The sequence below is a fragment of the Argiope bruennichi genome, chromosome 10, assembly GCF_947563725.1.
Source record: "Argiope bruennichi chromosome 10, qqArgBrue1.1, whole genome shotgun sequence".
In the NCBI taxonomy this organism is placed as follows: Eukaryota; Metazoa; Arthropoda; class Arachnida; order Araneae; family Araneidae; genus Argiope; species Argiope bruennichi.
Genome location: NC_079160.1, coordinates 114712892 through 114734468, shown reverse-complemented (window position 1 = coordinate 114734468; position 21577 = coordinate 114712892). Strand labels below are relative to the sequence as shown.

The following is a 21577-nucleotide window of genomic DNA, read 5'->3' as shown; positions in this document are numbered from 1 at the left end:
GCTTCTATGCAACAACATGCTCCAAAGTTATTGAGACAAGAAGTTAAAACGTCAGTAAACTTTTAAAGTAAAAACCTATTTAAAATTTTAAAAGCATCTCTTAGTGAACATCTACTACTCAAATTACGAATTAAACTTTCGGTCCAACGGTCTGCTCTACAGAAATCCCGAATATGATTTTGCGTTATAAATGTCTCCTAACTCAATTCAGAGATAACATCAGTCTATAAATTTAATCGTTAAAAATTTAGTAATTTTGTAAATAATGCGATATTTTTTTCAGAAAAATTAGAAATATCCACCGAATGAAAAATTGAGTTCAATATAAAAAAAAATATAATTAAAAAAAGGAAAAGAATAAATAAAAATTGATATTTTAACCTGAATTTATTTTTGCAAACAGCTACCTTTATTTGAGAAGCTGCTTTTAAGTTATTTTTTTTCTTTGATGAATACAATACCAAGCAAGAAATGGTAAAATATAAAACTCATGTTATTAAAATTTTTTTGATTAAAAATCTTCATCGCTAAGTAGACGAATAAAAATTTTGCTAAATGCTGCATTACAAATATCTTTTCTCGATCCTTTTTAATGAATATTAAATCAAAAGAATAACATTAGAGTAAGATGCGATACACATTCGTAATTCCAATCTTATTGAAGAATAATATACTTGTTAATGTGTTTATCTATACGTTAACATGAGTTACAAGACAGACTGCCGCCCTCAAAGCTTGACATTTAGCAAACGTGATTTAGAGGTTAAAAATGTGTACTTTTAGGTAATTTATCAAAATTTACAACTATAATTTTAATTAATCTCTCTCTCTCTCTCTCTCTCTGTCTCTCTCTCTCTCTCTCTCTCTCTCTCTCTATATATATATATATATATATATATATATATATATATATATATATTAAAATAAAACTCATTCGACATGGTTGTATAATAAATGGTTTTGTCCATTCTTGCTATCAAAACATAAACTATATTAAAATGCAACTCAAAACAGCGAACTCAAAAACTGACTAAAATACATCGATAAAAAAGCATTAAATAAGAAATAAATCGTAATAATAATTGCAATATCCTTTATCAAGTATTTGTAATATTTATATGCTACAAGGGAAAATTAGATTAAGTTTATTCAACTTTACTTAAAAAACCTCCGTACAAAATGGATATTCACAGACCAATGCGAATATCAAATACTTTGTTATATTATTTGTGTAAACCAATAACTGTCTGTTTAATTTTTTCTTAATTTGTCTTTTTTTTTTAATTCTATAAAAATTTATTCATTTGCCTTTATAAAATGAAGGCATTTATTTGAAGGAAATTAGACCATGAATTCACTGAATTTTTTCGCATGGGAAAAAAATGTTGATTATCCCATAAAAAAGAATCATTATCCATCAATCACTCTCATTATAAGATTGAGAAATATGCATTCTCTACAGCTTTTCTAACTGTTTACCAAGTTTTTTCTAAAAGGTAATTAAATTCCATTAATCCTGCAACTTTAGCACATATGATACTACCATACGACCACCCGGTGGTTTTGTTGTCGTAGACAAATTGGGGTCGCTTTTCAAAAGCAGCAGAGATAGGTAAGTAAATGGAAGTGGAGGAATCAATTACAGAACTGTCATACATATCTACTTTTCTTTCTTGATGCTCGTAAAAGCATCTGCTACTGCCCTATCTAAGAAATACTTCTCTGCAAATAAGTTTTCTTTGAGAAACGACATTTAAGCAATTTTATTTTGATGATTAAAATGCCAAAGAAGAAAGGGTAAAATATCAAAATAATGTTTATTAAAATTATTTGATAAAAAAAAACCTTCACTTTTAAATAGAATAGTAGATGAATAAAAATTTTACAATATGCTGTATTCCAGTGAATATCGAATCAAAAGAATAACATTAGGTCAACATACAGATATGCAATTGTAATTTCAATCTTACTGAAGAAATATATAGTTGTTCATATATTTATCTATACTTTAACATTAGTTATAAGACAGACTGCCGACTCCAGAAACTGAAAATAAATCAAACATGCTTTAAAGGTTGAAAACGTGTGATTTGATACAATGCATGAAAATTTCCAATTATAATTTTAACTAAACAAAATGTTGATATTTTCCTCTTATAATTTCCAAAATATATTATTGTACAAAAATGATACTAACACCATTTTACAAACTTAATATCAAAATCTTTTAATTGATATCAATTTCATTATCATACAATTGTCTTTTTATTATTAATAAACTAAAAAAAAATATTTTAGAATGTATATCTACAATAATTTTTATTATTGTAATGCAATTCCTTTCATTCCCAATACTCTATCAAAATTTACCTACTCAAGTAAAGACGAATTTATTCTTTTGCCATTAATTTAAACTTGTTTTTTCTGTCACTCAACATTATACGTTTGTTTTTATGCAATGTAGTAATTGCAAAACAAAAAAAAGTATGACAGCGATAATATTATTTGATAATGCTATTCAATGATCTTTGAAAAAAATGGAATATTATGTTTGCAGTAGTAGCTGATAAATCAACAAACGAGGATAACAATTCCTTATGACATCTTGACACAACGCAATTTCCAGTACCCTTCAAGATATTTTATTTGTTTAATAAAAATGCTTAGGTAAATTAACACAGCCATATTCGAAATTTTGTTAAAATACCATTTTATCATTCAGATTTAGTATTCAAAAATAACATTTGTAAATTATGAAATTTTCTTCCTGAAGCTTTAACAAAGGTTTCTTTTATTCTCAAAAGAATTATTTTTCTTCAAAAGTAAATTAAAAAAAAAAATGCTGTAAAGAAATTTGAGTGTGAGTTGATTAATGATGGCATTCGGCTATCTAATTTTAAGGATAAATATACAGAATGGATATTTATTTTTCAAATAATTGTATTCATATAAAAAACTGTATGATCTTATATGCTAATGTTATAAAGAGGCAAAAAAAGTATAAAGATAAAAGAGAGAAAGGGAGAGAAGCATATAAATTTTTTTTATTTTATAAAATTTTAAAAAATTAATAAAAAACAAACAATAACACATCATACATTTTACATACTTGATTTAAATTCTTTTTAGTTACAAAGAACAATAATGAGGTAGACGATTTTTTAAAAAGTAATTTTAACTAAATTATTATTATTATTTTACTTAAAATGATATTGGAAACAAAAGTGAAAGATGATGTTTAGTTTTTTTTCCTTCCAATTTTTAGGCTGTGGTTTAAGCATTAATAGGAATCCTGTTTTAGAGGTAGAACTGTCAATCAATAGTCTCGTTTATTACTGTGGTTGTGTTACTGATAAGGGTCAGTTCTAGATGCTCATATTTGGCAAGAGTTAGCATGATGTTTGACACAATTTCGAATACTTAACGATACGTTCATTAATACAATTTCATGCGTTTTAATACTATATGAATAATTTCCACTTTGCTTTTTCTGAAAGATGAATTGCTTTTCAATGTATTTAATCAAAAATGTATGATAAAAATTAACGAGAAATGACTCATTCTACTCATATAAATAGTTTATCCACTTCGAAATAGTAATCATTTCTTCTAGATTTTAGATATAAATGAATTACTTTATATAAATATAACGTTTTGCATTAAACGAAAAAAATTGCGTTTCATTAGTTTTTGCTTTATTTCTTCCTGATTCGTTTATTTAATTCAATAAGTTCGAACATTAAAATATATGTTATTTAAATATAGGCACTTAAAAAAAGTTGTTTCTTAAATTTAAAGTACAATTAAATGAGGTCAGTGGTATTGGAATGATTTGCAAGGAGGGAAAAGTTACAAAAGCAATTCTTGAAATGCCGCAAGTAGTAAGAAAAGATTCCAACTACGGATGTTAGGTTTCCATGCTATATCAGTTTCTAAAAAATTCATTTTCTAGAGTAGAAAGCCATTACAAATTTAAACTTTTCTGTTTATCATCGTAGATTTAATTTAAATGTTGTTAAATTTTTTTTTTTTAAAAATCTGTACTCTGAAAAAGATAAATTATTTGTTCATGATACGATTTTGGATTTTTTATATGAAATATTATAAGTATACGGTGCATAATATAAGCAGCTTATAAATCGGAAGTATATTAATATTTTGCTAACTGATCATTTGTATCAGCGAAAATTTGTAGGAGATATTAGCTGAATTCAAATTTAATTTTCTTCTAGTTGCACTATTTATTAAACCATGATCCAAATCTACTGTTAAAAAATAAAACACAATTAAGTAAAATGATTTTTACATTAATATATGTAGTATATGTTCTCAGAAACATTAATTTTATTAAAGATTGTTTTTATATGTACAATAAGTCATTAAAAATAATGTTGAATGAAATTCTGATAATACACTCTTCAACAATATAAATCTAGACCTTTATTGAAATGTTTACAGATTAGCTATGCGTTTTCTTCCATATTTTAAACAATGTAATTATTTCTGATTTCAGAAGAATTTATGGCCTTTTTAAACCTTCCAGGGGCTCTGAGATAATTCAAATCTCAAAACCCCCTTTCTCTCCAAATTTTTAATTTAATTGAATTTAATTTTTATTCAGCAATTTTATGTGGTAAATTTTGAAAACTGAAGTCACAAGTCCCTTTCTAAAAAGCCCATTTAAATATTGTACAAATAAAAAAAAGTGCACAGTCAAAACGTAAAATCAATTTTAAGCAAAATAACGGAAACAAAAGACAACTTTCTATAACACTCTAAATAATATTGTAAAAGGAAGGAATATATTTTTTAAATTGTAAAGCTCCAAATTTTTTAGAATTATAAAATAGCATAACGAATAACTTGTAAACGGAAATTAGGAATATTATTAAATTGAAGTTCCAAAATTAATTTAATTAATACTTGAATAAATCTGACTACAGCACCCTCTGCCATTAAATGAAAGTATAAAACTAAATACCATTCTACAACTACTAACAATTAACAAGAGCTGAGGGTATTTTTCTTTGTTGCTTTTTTTAACTAATCACTTTTTGTTAAGATTTGTCATTTAATCAGACTCGTCATATTTAAATACTTCTTCGTCCAACTAGAATATATGTTAACTTGCCTGCATATGCATTTTGCGATTAATATTTATCGTAAGTATTCTTTATAAGCTTTTTATGCATTCTACTTTCAAAATTTACGTCATCAATGGAAAAATAAGAGAAAACAACAATTCAAAATTACCTAAATTTGCAACAATGTCACAAAAGACAAAAGAATGACATTGAGAATATTTTAAAATAATATTAAATACATTGCAATATTATAAAAAATCAAATAAATAGTAAATGCGGGATAAGTTAAAAAAATAGTGAAAAATGCTTTCTTATGTATTATTATTCCATTTCCAGTTGTAATGTTCCTTTAAATATCCTGAATTTTATTTTTAATTCATAAATTAAAATAAGGACTGTTTTAGGAACTTAAAAATAAGAAACTTTCTGATAACATACGCGCGCACACACACACAGACAAAGGATTGGGGAGGGGAGGAAATGGAAAAAAATTGACTTTTAACACGGAAGCATATACTTCAAATTTCACAGATATCTCCAAAATTTTCGTTTAAAATTATATCAAAAATTAAAGTGTGGAACATTCAGACTTTAATCTAAAAGTTTTAATTAACAAAATAAGATTTTCTTCCAAGAATAGAAGTGAATGTATATATATGCGATTATCAGTATATTTAAAATATAGACCATTGCACGTAGACAGGGATTGCAATACTGGACCAAAATTTCAATACCGGTATTCGGTATATTTTAAATCTTAATACCGGGATACCGGTTTTAATACCGGTATTAGAAATTTTAGAAAAAGAAAGAAAACGCAGGTGTTTCTTTGTTTTATTTGCCAGTTCTCTTAGAGAGTGTAATATCACAAAAAATAATTTGTAACTTATAAATTATAATAGTATATAATCACAAAAAAATAAAGAAACATCTTATTTATTTAAATCGCAAAAAAAGTGTAAATATCACTATTCAGTCTGTGGTACTATTACAAATTTTTTTAAATGTGATCTAACAAAACATAATGCATTAATTGTACTGTCATTAAGCCTGAAAAATAATTTTGTGTAAAAATTACCAGCTGTCGAAAACGCTTTTTCGGCATCTACGCTAGTTGGTGGTACTGTTAGCAATGCGCGATATACTTTTTCCAAGTATTTACCTCTAAATCCCTCATCTTCAAATAAATCGATTTCTCGTCGGATGGTTTTGGATACAGCTGATTTCTGTATTGAATTTTGGTTCGCTGAAATTTTTTTATTTATCGCTAATTCTAATTTTTGTTCAAAAGACAATTCCTTTTCACTATCGACAGTAGTGACATCATAATCTTCGATAATTGAACCGAATTCTTCTGAATGTGGATAGGTTTGTGGGTAAAAAATTTTAAGAAAATTTACTCTAAACTTAATCAGATTTGAATTGGTTCTTTTCTTTTCTTCTTTTTCATTTGCATTTTTAAAATCACTATAATTATGTAAATACCATAAGACATTTTCTATTCCGGTATGCCTTTCTTCTGTGCGATTTTTCAATGTAATATATAATTCTTCAGATAATGACGTGTGCTGTTCTTTCAGTGACTGCAACATGAAATTTATTGTTGCATTAGCTGTTAATAAATTAGAATCTCTCCGACATAATGTCTCAATAGTCAGTTTTATTAGAAGTAGAGATGAAACAGTTCTGCATATTAAATCGAATTCACTGTCTGAAAAATTAATTTACAGGTTTAAGTCGACTATTGCTTTTTGGATTGGATTTCTCAGTTTCAAAAATCGTTCCATCATTAGGAGTCAACTGTTCCAACGTGTTTTAGAATCTAATATTAACATATATTCTGTTTTATTTTCAGTTAGTATACATTTTAGTAATATATCCTTTTTATAGGGGAAAATTTAAATATCTTAACAATTTTTCGAACTTTATAAATTATAGGAAGCAATTCTTGATAGATTAATATTTCATCCTCATTAGCAATATCTTCTTCAACAATTACATTGTCATTATCTTCATTGTCAATATCACTCTCACTCTTACTCTTTTCAAAGTTGGAATCCGAAATTTCTATATCCACAGTATTTGGATTCTTCTGTTCTTTATTTTTTCGGTATAACACATCTATTACTCCTAATTGAATTCCATGTGCATAGCACAACTGCTGATTTGCACCAATCAACTTTCCAACTTTTTTCATAATTGTTTCTCCATTAGTCGTTATGGATACAATATCTTCTTTCAGGGATAATCCATGTTTCGCTAATTTAGATTTAAGCAATTAATTAAGCCATTAATTAGCTAATTAATTTTACCCGTTAGGCAGACATAAAAACAAAAACGTATACTATTTTGCTATGTTCACGATACCTGAACATATAATGGAGACAATTTTAAAAATTTCTAGTAAATTCCGAAAAAAAGGTAATTAAACTTGTGAATACCGGTATTACAAAATTGTACAAATGGCTCAAAATACCGGTATTCGGTATCCCGGTGTTGCAATCCCTACACGTAGAGATACTAAATTTAACACACGTATATTTGGGAGAAAGAAATATGCAATTCAGTGCATTTAAAAATATTGATACAAAAAATAATGTTATCTCTAACGTAAAATTTTAAAAAATTCATTAATTTTATTGGTTTATCAGTCTTTGTGTATTTTTATTCTGTAAAAAGAATACCGATCTTAGATAGCATGTATGTTTTATAATCAAAATTTTCCTTTTATATTTACGTATGAAAAGATAAAGTTTTCATATAAACGAGAATACTAGATTTTTAAATATAAGATAAGATAATTTTCTTTTGTCAATATAATGACCCAGGAAGTTCTTTCAGTTGCATTTAAAATGTACAAAACTACTTTGATTTTTAAAATATTGGTTTCATGCAAACTCCTTCATCAAAACAGTGGACAAAACATATTTTGTGATCCTTCTGATATTTTTCATTCTCTGTTCATCCTTTTTTCTGTAATGAATAAAATCTGCCTTCAGTTGATTGAAATCTATTTTCTTTTATTGATCCAATTGATATATGTAAGTTAAACCACTCAGACAGTTTTAACCTACTTGTGTCATTAGCTTTAAAATTTTTGCTGAAGGTGAATTGAATCAATACTAAATTATTTTTGGAAATTAGCCTTTCTTCACATTTTTGTAAGGGGGGCAATGGAAGTTTTTTTAAAGTCTCCAATTGACTAAAGTCATATTCTCCAAGTTATTAAATTCCTATTGAACAAATGAATTCGGAGATGACTTGATTCAGAGATTATGATAATTTTTATTATTGATTCTAAATTGTAAATATTTTTTTTTAATTTAACCTAAACAGTGTTAAAATTCATTATTCCATTGTAATTATCATTACTTTAAAACAATAAAAATTATTTTCCCATTTCATTTTTCTTCAACATTTTTTTTCTATATCCTCATAGAAATTGTCTTTTTTAATAATTTAGTCAAAACCTTAATTTAAAAGATAAAGTAGGTATATAAACTATATAAGTTATATAGGTTTTAAGGATTTTCATCATACTTTATAATTTTTTTTTACACAATATCTCAGAAATATTCACCACTCGGTATTTATCCACTCATTTGAATCAATTAAAACAATATTAGTATAGCATTTTTTAAGATGGAGCAAATGTTTCTTATTTTATTAATGGTTTGGTTAACTAATAGTTATATATTAGTATATTACAATAATGAATGCTTGTGAAGCAAATCACTTTTATTTCATGAATTATTATTGAAAATCAAAATGAGAAGAAATTAAGCTTCAAAAAACTAAGAAAAAGAAAAATTTCTTGAAGAAATTTTTCTATAATATTTCTATTTTCTTGTAAGTGTTCAATAAAATATGACTTAAATACTATGCAAAAATTAGTAAATGATATTTTACAATTTAATTGAAAATTCTATTGACTAATTTAGAATAAACTAATATTATTATATTAAATTAAAAAATAATTTTTATTTTTTGAAATTAAAAATTACATTCCAAATTTTCTTTAAAAGTTTTAACTTTTGTGCATTATTATAAAAGTAGAAAATCCAACATTTTGAACAAATTTATCCAAGATATTAGAATTTTTAGTACAATTTTTCTTTTAAAATACTATTACACCAATCGTATAGATTGATTCTATTACCTTTTCAGATTTAGTTTCGCTACTTTTAATCAAAATTCTGATTTTTAACATTAAAAGAAGAATTAAATTGCTGTATGCATAAATAAATGTATTAAGCATTTATGAAAAAAAAATTAATAAATTAGAATAAGAAGTATATGTACAGAAAAAGCACTTTTTAAAATCATGTAATATTAATAAGCTTATGCATATAATTTTTAATTCAATATAAATCTTATTTTAAGAAAACAAAAATTAGTTTTTATTAAATAGAAAATATTGAATATTTTGATGATTCCTTTGAGGATTTTTGGTTATCATACTTTCTTAACAGAGAATAAGTCATATTTTATCAAAAACTTAGCTACAATTATATATATATATATATATATCTTTACAATGCATATTTTTACAAGTATGAATTATTCAATTTGAAAACAAATTTTATAGAGTTTATCATGCACATTATCAATATTAAAAAAAAAAAAAAGAATGGACAAAACTGCAAGAAAGAGATTACAGATTTTTATTATTGCAATTTTTAGACCACAAAATATAAATGCTCTATTGCTACTACATATACTAGCAAATAACAAAATCAAAGCATGCCTGCAGTTATAAAAAATGTTTTAAATGTTCTATAACACTAATTTATTACTTAATGAGGTAAAAATATATATATATAATTTTAAAAAAGCATCATTTAAAAATTTTTTAGCTAATTAAAAAAGAACATTTAGTTTTGTACATTAAAAAAAAATATGAGCATTAAAATTAATAGTATAAAAAAACTAAAATACTTTCCAATGAATACAGCCAAATTGCAAGAAATAAAATTAAAACTACATCGAATTTGTATTCCGAATAAAGCATCATTTTTAGCTTCCATTAAGAATTTAAATGAAACTTGTAAGTTCATTCCATTACTTTGTGAAAACTTAAAATTTCATTTAACAAACCAATAGAACATAGAATTTAATTCTGAGTTATTATATTAGTTTCTTGCCATTTAATTAATTATAAATAGAAGGCGCCTGTAGAAAATTTAGCTTTAACAAGTTCCCAGTGACAATAAACATTCATTTCTAGTCAAAAATTAGATTCATAAAACGTAATTATGCGCAAAAATAAATATATTATAACACGATATTATTCTTTTATTAAGAAAGAACGTGCATAAATAAGGTCTGCCTTCATCATACATCCGACCGACAGTCGTCTACACTCCACCCTATGCATTCCAAAAATGCGCTTCATTCTTGGCGTGTAAATAAATTTTCACCTTTTGGTGAAAAAAGCTTTTCCGTAAGCAACCATACATCGATTCCCCTATTTCCATCACTACCGGAATGAAACCCGTGCTGCTTCCCCCCCCCCTTTAAACTTCTGCTGCGGGGGTTCAAGCTTCCTCCGGTTAACGAGTCTCATATTGAAACTGTTAAGTAAGCTTAATCTAATTCTCAGTATAAGAAATGCGTTTTTATTTTTAAAAACGTATGCTGCATAATACTGTATTATGAAAATTGCTGCGCAATCGAATAATTTCGGCATTTCTTTTATTAAGCAAGAAATAAAATAGGACTAACGCAGTAGGTAAGTTTAGATAAATGATGATGGTGAATAAAATAGGAGAATCAGGTATCAGCTTTTACGTCAAGGCGAACAAAATTCTTGCCAAAATAATATAAAAGGAAAATTAAAAATATTGCATTATTAAAGTTTTATTCCATTCGCCGATTCGTACCTGATATTCCTATATGGACAGTTGTATTCAAGGTTCTGCTGTTTTTCGTATTTTTTATGTCTTGCTGCTTTTTTATACATCTTGAAATTTAAATTGAATTCTGAAAGCTTGTACTCATTCACCCGAATTGGAAAGATTTCATTTATCTGTCAGGATGTTGTCTGTTTGAAAGTTTTCATTTATCTGTTTTTAGTCTTAGAAGATTTTAGCATTTTTAATCTTTTTATGGTTATGTATGCTAGTAAAGATTTGGTTTTTTTATTTTTTTCAACTACTGAAACAAATAGAAGAAAAAAAACTTATTTGAATGTTACATCAAATGTGTAATATATGGAACAGGATGCAGCAAAATGCAGTCTTCTTGAAACTGTAAATTTCAAGTTGCTCAATTTTTGTTGTTATTGGGCACTATGATTTTTGTCTTACTAGAAAATGGAACCATTCTGTATCGTCTTGTTTTCAAAAATTTCACCAACAATTAGATATTACAATATCGAATTTAAAATAAAAATAGAGAAGAAAACTATTAACTATCCAGTTTCACTCTTTCTGTAAGGAATTAAACTATTTGTTTCTAAGATAACTATGTGCAAGTCAATTTTAAGGCCTACTCCATATTTTAAATCTCACAAAATAAATTGACTTTGATTTCCAATATTTTTTAATATAAAAGATGTTTTGAGCTTTCTATATCCTCTACCATTTAAATACTATATTCAAGGGAGATAATGATCAAAAATTAGTTCTCTCAAGGCTTCATCTTTATTCATTTTTTTTTTTTTTTGCTTCTTTGTGATGATATACAAAGAATAAGAAATCCATGATCAAATAATAAGGATTGTACATGAGATACCACCTTATTTTCTAAGCATTTTAATTCTTAATGTGATAAATACGTTTGTGGCAGATATTTAAAATAACAAATATATATTTGCAAAAAAAGGGCAATTTTAAATTAGAAAAAGTATATCGCCCATGTTTTAAAATTTATATCTGTGTATCAAAACATTTTTTTTAATGAAAGTTATGTTTATTTTTTTACAGTATTATAATTTTCAGATTAAGAAATAAAAGGAAAAAAATATTTTTAAATTTTATTGTTAATAATTTGCATAGAAAGAGTATCAGTAAAACTTAAGAACATTTAATTCACTAGCTTTATTTTTTCTCCCTATTGGCACTTCTTATTTCTTCTCTCTTCGCTTATTTTTTTCATGAATTTACTTGAAAATAGATTGCTTCTTTCATGAAAGCTTTATTTTCGTATAAATACAGATACTGCTGTAATTCATCAAAAACAATTAATTATTTTATGCAATATAGGTCATTTCAATTTATCATCTTTAGTTCAGATGAAAAGTAACATGTTACTAAAAATGAATGAAGCAAAGCACTTTTTCTTTTATGAATTGTATTTTATTTGTTAAATGCCCTAAAGTTGCAGTTCAGAGTGTCATATTTCAAAAAGATAATGTTTTTTTCAGTAGCTTTTCATATATTTCATAATGAATTTTAGTAGGTATTTTTAAACATTTCATCAATGTATTGAAGCTTACTTAAAAATTTAATGACTTGTATTCAAATGTGCTGATATTGGAAGATGATGATTTGACAGAAAGCAGAAGATTTTGCATTTATAATTTGTGCATGGTTTGGATTATATTTCTTTTACTATTATAAAACCTTTTTTCTCCTTTGGTAATAAATTCTTTGAAGACTTCTCAGATTATGATAAATGTCTTCTATTAGAATATGAAATTAGAATTTCTATCGTATTTTCTTTTCATCATTATCATTACTTTAAGTGACCTTGTTGAATCATGGGATATGAATATCGAGATATTTCTTTTTATCTTTACTTTATATGGTGTAGTTGAAATTTTATGCTATATATATTTCAAATTACTGTACCAAAGGAATAATTGCTGCCTTATATTCTAAAATATTGCTCTACATTACCTTATACTGTTTATATTTTTAACACACTTTTAAATAGCTTGAACTATGAAGGTGTGTGAATGTGATCTCTTGAATTTTTTCTTTCCTTCAATGAGTAACACGATACACAGGCCAGTTTCTAGGAATGGGTATCTTACAGAATGTTTTTAATAAATTAGATGAATTTCATGGTTATTATAGCCTTTCTTATTTCATACCAGTTATCCAATAGTGAAATATCCAGCTGTTTTATTTTTTATATTAATATTTTGAAAATTGTATATTTTATTCATATTGCACCATTTATTTTGTATTGATATTATGTGACCATCTATCTTTATTTAATTTTTTTTCAGCTCTAGAGATGATTAATGTTTTGATCCCAAGAAAATACCTTTGTTACCTTTTTTTGTATTCTGTAAATATACCCTGTTATATGCAAATTGAATTCACTGACTTAATGATAAGTAACACTTGCTATTAAAAAGTGGTTTTGAGAAACATCAACATATTTAGTGAGAAAATAGAAAGTTAGTGTTCCATGGTATCAAAATGTTTGAACTTCATTTGATAATAATTCAATGTAACAAAATAGTTTAGGTACTTATTAATGAATTATGTAGGATGGGCAATTTGTTGGCAGAAATATGATATTTTGCCTGTAAACTTTGTATAAACTGTGTTAACAGATGCTAGCTTTCTTTTTGTAATTTAGAAGCGTGTTCATAAGTTGGTGAATTTCCTTGATACATTTCACTAGTTTTGATTCTTCCACCATTATTTAATAAATATCATAGTTTAATACACTACATATATTGATAACCTGCTATAATAAAACATTTTGCAAATAATACTATTAGACATTAATATTGACAAGTTATTGTTAAATTTGGGAATAAAAAATATGTGTTTGCATTCATTTTCTGGTGTAAATTAGATAAATGTGTAAAAATCTTTTTTTAGTATTTAAAGAATAAAATATTTTAAAAGAATTCTCCTGCTTACTTTTATTTGTTGTGAAATAACTGTTTTGTAAATTAAGTTAATAGCTTATATCATTCCATGCAGCTGCTGTTACTTCTCATAATAAAAAAGGAATATGTTGATTGATGGTAGTCATTTTAGAAGATACTATTGTTACGCTAAATTATGTGTGAAGTTTTGAAGGTTTAATTCAGTAAGTTCTTTTCTCAATACATAACTAAACTAAAGTACTGTAGATTCAATTGATAACTTTGCATATTTATAATTTGTGAGCCATAAATTATTAATATTAAATTGAATGATTCATTAATTTAACAGTGTGCAAATTATTTATACTAAATTATTTCTTGCACTTATGATCAAAGCATGGATTGATGCAAGAGCGATGAGAAGGTTGCTATTTACAGTCATAATGTTTTAATGAAATTAAAATGTTTTAAATTTCATCAAAATCAAAAATGCTCATATGTGTTTAAATTCAAAAAAATTTGAATTCTTTGATTTAAATTGCCATTTGAATGTTATTTAAATTTTATTATAAAATAATTTACTTAATTACATTTACATCAGATCAGCTTTATCTCATCTTTTAAGATTCAATAAAAAAATTTCAGTATAAGAGAATGAAAAACAAATATTATTGTAAGTACAATATATAAATGAACAAATATTTATGAAATGATTTTGTTTTTATGTCTGACATTCTAATTCAAAGAGAATTGAAATATGTGGAACACACATAAGCATTCTGCCAAAAATTCTTTTGAAAAAATATTCAAAAATATGTACATGAATTGTGCTTCTCAAATTAGAGGAATGTATTATGTTAACAACAATATATTCTTGAAAGCGTAAGCCATTGTTAGAAATAGAAATAAAGAATAATAATATTCATCATGTCTAAAAAAAAAAAATCTATATTATTGAAGATCTCATACAAATTCTGCAGATCTTGCTCATTAAACAAATAAGTAAGGAATTCTTTTAATTATTTATTTGGTTTTGAACTTCTCTATTTCTTTGTACACTTTTAACTTTATTAACTGGTGCCTTAGATATCTTAGGTAGAGCATATTGTAAATATGTAGAATTATTTAAATCATTAAAAATATTAAAATACGTACAATCTTAATTATATTGGAAGAAATTCCAGAGGAAGGCAAAGAAACTTGCATTCTTGAAACAATTGTTTTGTTATGTTTGAGTGACATTACTTGAAAAAATTTGTTTAGAAATAATAGATAAATATTTTTTTGGTATATTTCTCCTTAATTATCTTTCTATACTTGTTTATTAATTTAGCATTTGTTCAGTTTGAGAAATGGTTTCATTGTTGGGTTCTTACTAAATGAGCCATTTTTAATTAATTCTTATGTTCTTCTTCTTATTTTTTCCAGATCTGTTGCTCACTAATACATTATTGAAAAGATTGCATTTAAGAGCTTTATGTGAAAGAATGTGACCACTCTTTCATTTGTTGAGTAAGTTATATTCTTTACTAATTGTAAATTATTTTCAGCTGTATTATTAATATTTTTTATATAAATAAAATCTTTTCTTTAAAGGAACAGCAAATAATGAAAATATTTTTAATAAATTTGTATTTTATTTTTTACTAGCCGCCTTTGACAACGAGCCGGTTCGCCAATCTTAATGCATGTTAAAATTTTAATAATTAAATATCTTATAGAACTACCATTTTAATTGCTTCTTCATTAAAATATTTTAAAACTTCAAATTTTAATAGTCATAAATCACTCATAATATTATAAAGGCCTTCAGCCATAATGTAATATGTATATCTCTAATTTTCTGTTAGCCCCTGTAGAATTAATGCTTTAAATTAAAGTGGAAATGATTAAACTGCAATAAATATAATATTTTTTTTACTGAAACGGAGCATTTGTTTAAAAATATGAGTACTGGAAACAGAGTCGCTGAGTATTTAAACCTTATGGGCACTAAAGAATATTTTTCCTAATTTATATAATATCTCAAGAAGTTTTCAACAAAATTTTCCCAGATTCATCATGAACAGATCGATTAATTAACAATGTTTAGTTTCAAATGCATCAAACACTAAAAAAATAAAAAGAATTGTTTGAAATAATTTGTTGTTAACATATTAAGCCTTCAAAACCAAGTCCGTATTCGTTGTCAACAATCAGAACACAATGCGCATGCGTGAATTTTCTACGCCAGTTGGGGTAACGCTATCAGATTAGAAATTTTTAATTTCCTTTATTCTGTTTTATTTTAATTCAATAGTACTTCAGAATGAATCTGAAAGATCGATTAATTAACAGTGTTTAACTTTAAATGCATCAAACCTTAAGAAAATAAACAGAATCCTTTGAAATAATCTGCCGAAAATTTCTTAAGCCTATCCTCTTTTGCGTGGGAAAAAAAACTGAAGCCTTACTCATTTGGCGGTGGGGAAATAAAAAGATTTTTTGGCGGGAAAGTTAGTTTTTTATTAATAATTAAAATTTTAATGAAAAATTCAATAAAAAGAACTCCAGGTGCACCAAGGTATGCATGTGCCAAATTTGGTAGCTGCAGGTCGAACGGTCTGGCCTGTAGAGCGCCAACACATACACACACACTTTGAGCTTTATATAAGTATAGATAGATAGATATTTTATTTTTTATGTGTGATTGATTTATTGAATATTCCATGTATGATTGTTTCTGAGTTACTGAGGAAAGACATTTAGCAGAAAGCAAATGGTTAAGAATTAAAGTAGTTATGAAAATAAAATTAATTTGATAATAATTTGCTATCGACTTTATAGGTTCAGAGACCGAATTGATAAATTGAAATTTATACTGTAAAAGAATCACTTTTTATATTTCCTTCATCTAATTCTGCATTTTAGAATAATCTTGTTAGCATTATGGTGGGCAGATGTACAGACCTTCCATAGATAAATTTTTGCCAAAATATGATTGAAATCAACATTAAGTAAGTTTCAAGCCCCATATGGAATTTCATCTCGCTGGCATCCAGCACTCTTGAGATATCTAGTTCAGGTAGATTTATCTCCTTCAAAGAATTACTTTTGGCTTTATGGAGGTTTGAAAGATGACAAAATCTTGAAATTGAATTTGATGATTTGAGTACTCTTTCTATAAAAATGAATAATTGTATGCTATTATATATAAAAACATCTTTATGTGTATATCAGCTCTCGAGCTCTCTCTGTGTTGTAGTTGCTGTGTTATCTTACACTCAAACAGGTGTATAGGCAGAATTCTCCTGGATGATTTTGCTGCAAATTTCACAGAAATCTACAAATTCAGTATAAAGACCATATATCAAATTTTATCCATTAAGACAAAAACATTTTTGAATTAATTCTATTACAGACAGATGGACATTTTCCATAAAAGCATTTATTAAACCCAGGAACATCTAAAACGTGGATATTCATCAAAATTTTGAGCACCAATTTTTTAACAATTAAAATACCTTCTCTTTGCTTTGTATATAAGAAAGTAAAAATGGAACAATGACAAAAAGTTGTTCACTGTTTTTAAAAATTATTAATTAAATGTATCAGAAATTTTCACTCTTATATATTTAATTTATAATTTTTCTAGCTCTCTCTGCATTGATATTTTTTTCCAAGCTTCTGAGAATGTATATATATATATTCAAGATTTGAAAATGTGGGAGAAGAAAAAAAGAAAAGAAAATATCTGAGGTGCAAATTTATGGGAAGTCAGAGCGGTTGATTAATATTGTTTCCAGTTGGATTTCACGCCTTCTACGGCTGGTCTGTTTTCCTGTTTGCACAGCTAAATAGAGTTTGAATTTTTTTTTTCTTTGAAAAATGTAACACCATTTGTAATTATTTTTAACTGCATAAAGTCTCATGCAGAAGGGAAAGTTTGCAACTATTGAAGAATTAGTCATTTTTTTTTAATATAAAACAGTGTAATAACATCAATAGATATTTCAATATCTTAAATGCTATTTTCTATAATTTTATTCATATATTCCAAATTATTATTCTGACCTAATTACAAATAGTTAAATTTTAATTCATTTTATATCAGTTATTCAAAGGAGTCATTCAAATAATCGATTTAAGTATAATCTTTCCGTGCTTTTGTAGTAAAAAACTATTACAAAAAAAAAAAAAAAAAAGAATAAACCATAATAATTTTCCAAGTATAGAATTGTATGATGAAGAAAATATTTTGTGTGTATTATATCGATGGAAGTTCTAAGCTATCAGAATAATATACAGGCTGCAGAAACTCTTTGGAATAAAATATTCTATTTGGTGGTTTATGCTGATCATTAGATATATGAACTTTGGCTCAATGTGATTACATTTTACATTGCAATATAGAATGTAAAATTAATAGATTAATAGGCATATGTAAATGAAAAGAGTTAAATGTTATTAAAGTGGAAAGTTTTATTTTTTGATGACACATATAAGTGGCTGACTTTCAAACGAAAAAAAAAAAATGTAATAAACATAGAGTGCGAAGTTGATTGCGATATTAAAAGTTTAGGATGCTTACATAAACCCAAATCTTCATTTTGACACGGATGATGCGAAATTTTTTATATAACAAAAATGAAATCTTATTCGCAAATAAGATTAATAATGAATATTGAATATAAACAATAAATAAATATTATTTTGCAAAATTTTTGTGAAACTATTTTTATTCCATATGTAATATACAAATATGCAATTTGTATTGCCGGGCATATCCATAATCATTTGATTTTAAAAGAGGGGACTTCCGGGACATAAAAATAAATTCCGAAAATAATTGATTAATTTCATTTTTGATGTATTTTCACTTAGGGATGAAGTGGCAATCTTGGAGTTGTATTCGATTTCAGACTAGATTGGTTCTAAAGTTAGCCATGTGTACAGATCTGAATGTATGTAAAATTCGTTGTGATGAAGCATGAGGATTTAGAGAAGGATATTTTAACTTCGGTAATGTCCATGTTATCTCTCGGAGACATGAATATATATATATACTCTGTGAGTTTTCAAGGGACCACTTCAAATGACGTACTATGAAATCATGGTTCAAAGTGCTTTCTCTATTTATATAGAATGCAAACTTCCTCTAGCTGTGTAGTATAACAACGGTAATATTTAAGAAGATAGTGATAAATTTAGTTGATTAATTTGCTTATTTTAAATATTATTATTTAAAACTATTTATTGTAACACTGCATTAATTTTTTTGTTTGTTTTTTTAGATTCCAAAATTGCGTTGTCACGAATCTAATGCCTTGCTAATGAGAAAAGCTGATAAATCATCATATTTTTCGCAATAAAATTGGCTACAATAAGAAAGGATTGACTTTTGAAAGATCCACAATCCGAACTTGCAACATACAACATATCTCGATGGAATCGAGAATCATGAAATAATAAATTCCCCAATACATCTGTTTAGAAATTTTTAATTAAGCTATAATTTTTATTATTTATTAGTGCATATGGGTGAGTATTGTTACTGACATATAAAAAGGAATTTTATTCTTATGATCCATGCTATAAAACATTCTTCCAAAAATTACATTCAAAATTTCCCCTTTTGAGTAACATAATGAAGAAACTTCATTTTTGACATATATGGACAACGACATTTAAATTGTGCCCATCATGAAAATTTTATTGGCAATCTGGAATTAAAGAGTTGTCTCGTGCTTGTGTCATACAGAAAGAAATGTTTCGCAAACGGAATTTTCTCATTGCCCACTTAATGTAAAAGCCATATGCTTGCAAATTTTGTGATATTTTCTCAGCTTCAGAATTTAAAGAAACGTTTACTGGTGCATACTGAGGAGAAAACACTTACCTGTGACATTTGTGTCAAAGAAATTTTTCAACGATCACATTTAAAATTCCATTTAATGTCGCATCTACCCTTGAACAAGGAATACTACCCTTGTAATTTTTGCAGCAAAATCTTTACTGTGATTTCCAAATTCAAAAGACATTTACGGACGCATACAAAAGAGAAACTGTTTAAATGCGAGTTTTGCAAGAAAGCCTTTTCCCGCAATAAGTATTTAAAACTACATTTGCGTCTGCATACAGGAGAGAAACCGTATACATGTGAATTTTGTAGCAAATCCTTTTCGGGTAGGCAAAGTTTTAAAAGACATTTACGTATACATACGGGTGAGAAACCTTATACATGTGAATTATGTAACAAATCCTTTTCTTTGCAGGTGACTTTCCAAACACATTTACGTACGCATACGGGGGAGAAACCGTATGCATGTGAATTTTGTAATAAATTGTTTTCGAATAGGAAGAATTTAAAAGCACATTTACGTACGCATACGGGAGAAAAACCATATCCATGCGAGTTTTGCGAGAAAGCCTTTACCAGGAAGGGGCATTTAAAAGTGCATTTATGTACGCATACCGGTGAGAAACCGTATACCTGTGACATTTGTAGCAAAGCCTTTACGGATAACAGGTATTTTAAAAGACATTTAGGTACGCATACCGGTGAGAAACCGTATACCTGTAACATTTGTAGCAAATCCTTTACGGATATGAGGGGTTTCAAAAGACATTTAGATAGGTGTACATGTGAATTTCGTATCGAACCCTTTTCGGATAAGGAGATTTCAAAATAGATTTATTAGCACATACACAAAAGAAACTATACATGCGAGTTCTGCAAAAAAGCCTTTTCCCAGAACGGGAGATTAAAAGTACATTTGCATCTGCATACGGGACAGAAACCGTATACCTGTGACATTTGTGACAAATCCTTTTCGGTTAGTTGGAATTTCAAAAGACATTTACTGACGCATACGGGGGAGAAACCATATTCATGTGAATTTTATAACAAATCCTCTTCAGATCAGGGAAGTTTGTAAAGACATTTCTGAAAGCATGCTGGGGAGAAGCCGAATTCATGTCAATTTTGTGACAAACTGTTTTCGAATAGGGGGAATTTCAAAAAAACATTTACGTATGCATACGGGAGAGAAACTATAGATATGTGAATGTTGTAACAAACCCTTTTTGGATAATTGGAGTTTCAAAAGACACTTACGTACGCATACTTGAGAGAAAACGTAAACATGTGAATTTTTACAGACATATTCTCAGCAGTCAAAAACTCATTTACTGACGCATACGAATGATAAATTCCATGTTTGGAAATTTTGTAACGCCTTTAATGCATCTAGTTTAAAATTATATTTGCGAATACATATGATAAAGAAACCGTATGTTTGTGAAATTTGCAGTGAAAGGTTTTTTATGCGGCATCGATTAAACCTGCATTTCATAATCGATTTGGAAAAGAAACAGTATGCATGCGACATTTGCTGTAAACCATTTTTTAGCATTCTGATTTAAACATACATCTGAGGACGGATATGAAAGTAAAACCGCATGCATATGGCATCTTTAAATATACATTTTCTTGTATATCAAAGTTAAAAAGAAACCGAATTCATAGAATAGCATACGAAAAAGAAACCGTATTCATGTGAATTTTGTAATATAAGATATTCTCATTCCATTTCTTTAATGCATTTGCCAAATATCATAGAAAATGAATGAATATACAGATCTGATGTTGAACGCTTATTAATGGGAGAACTTCACTTCATTTTAAAGAGAAAGACTTATAATAATGATTTTTTTAGCAAGTTAATGATTCAGAAAATAT

At 26.7% G+C, this 21577-nt stretch overlaps 1 long non-coding RNA gene across 2 annotated transcripts; it reads left to right on the top strand.

Annotated features, from left to right (window-relative positions):
- Positions 1-10598: 10598 nt before the first annotated feature.
- On the top strand, positions 10599-19934 carry LOC129989314 (uncharacterized). Of its 2 annotated transcripts, XR_008785753.1 has the most exons (4): positions 10599-10815; positions 13973-14081; positions 15286-15369; positions 19131-19934. It is a non-coding gene; the product is annotated as an uncharacterized LOC129989314 (long non-coding RNA). The 2 variants fall into 2 exon arrangements; XR_008785752.1 differs by lacking the exon at positions 13973-14081 and having other exon boundaries at positions 10600-10815.
- Positions 19935-21577: the final 1643 nt, after the last annotated feature.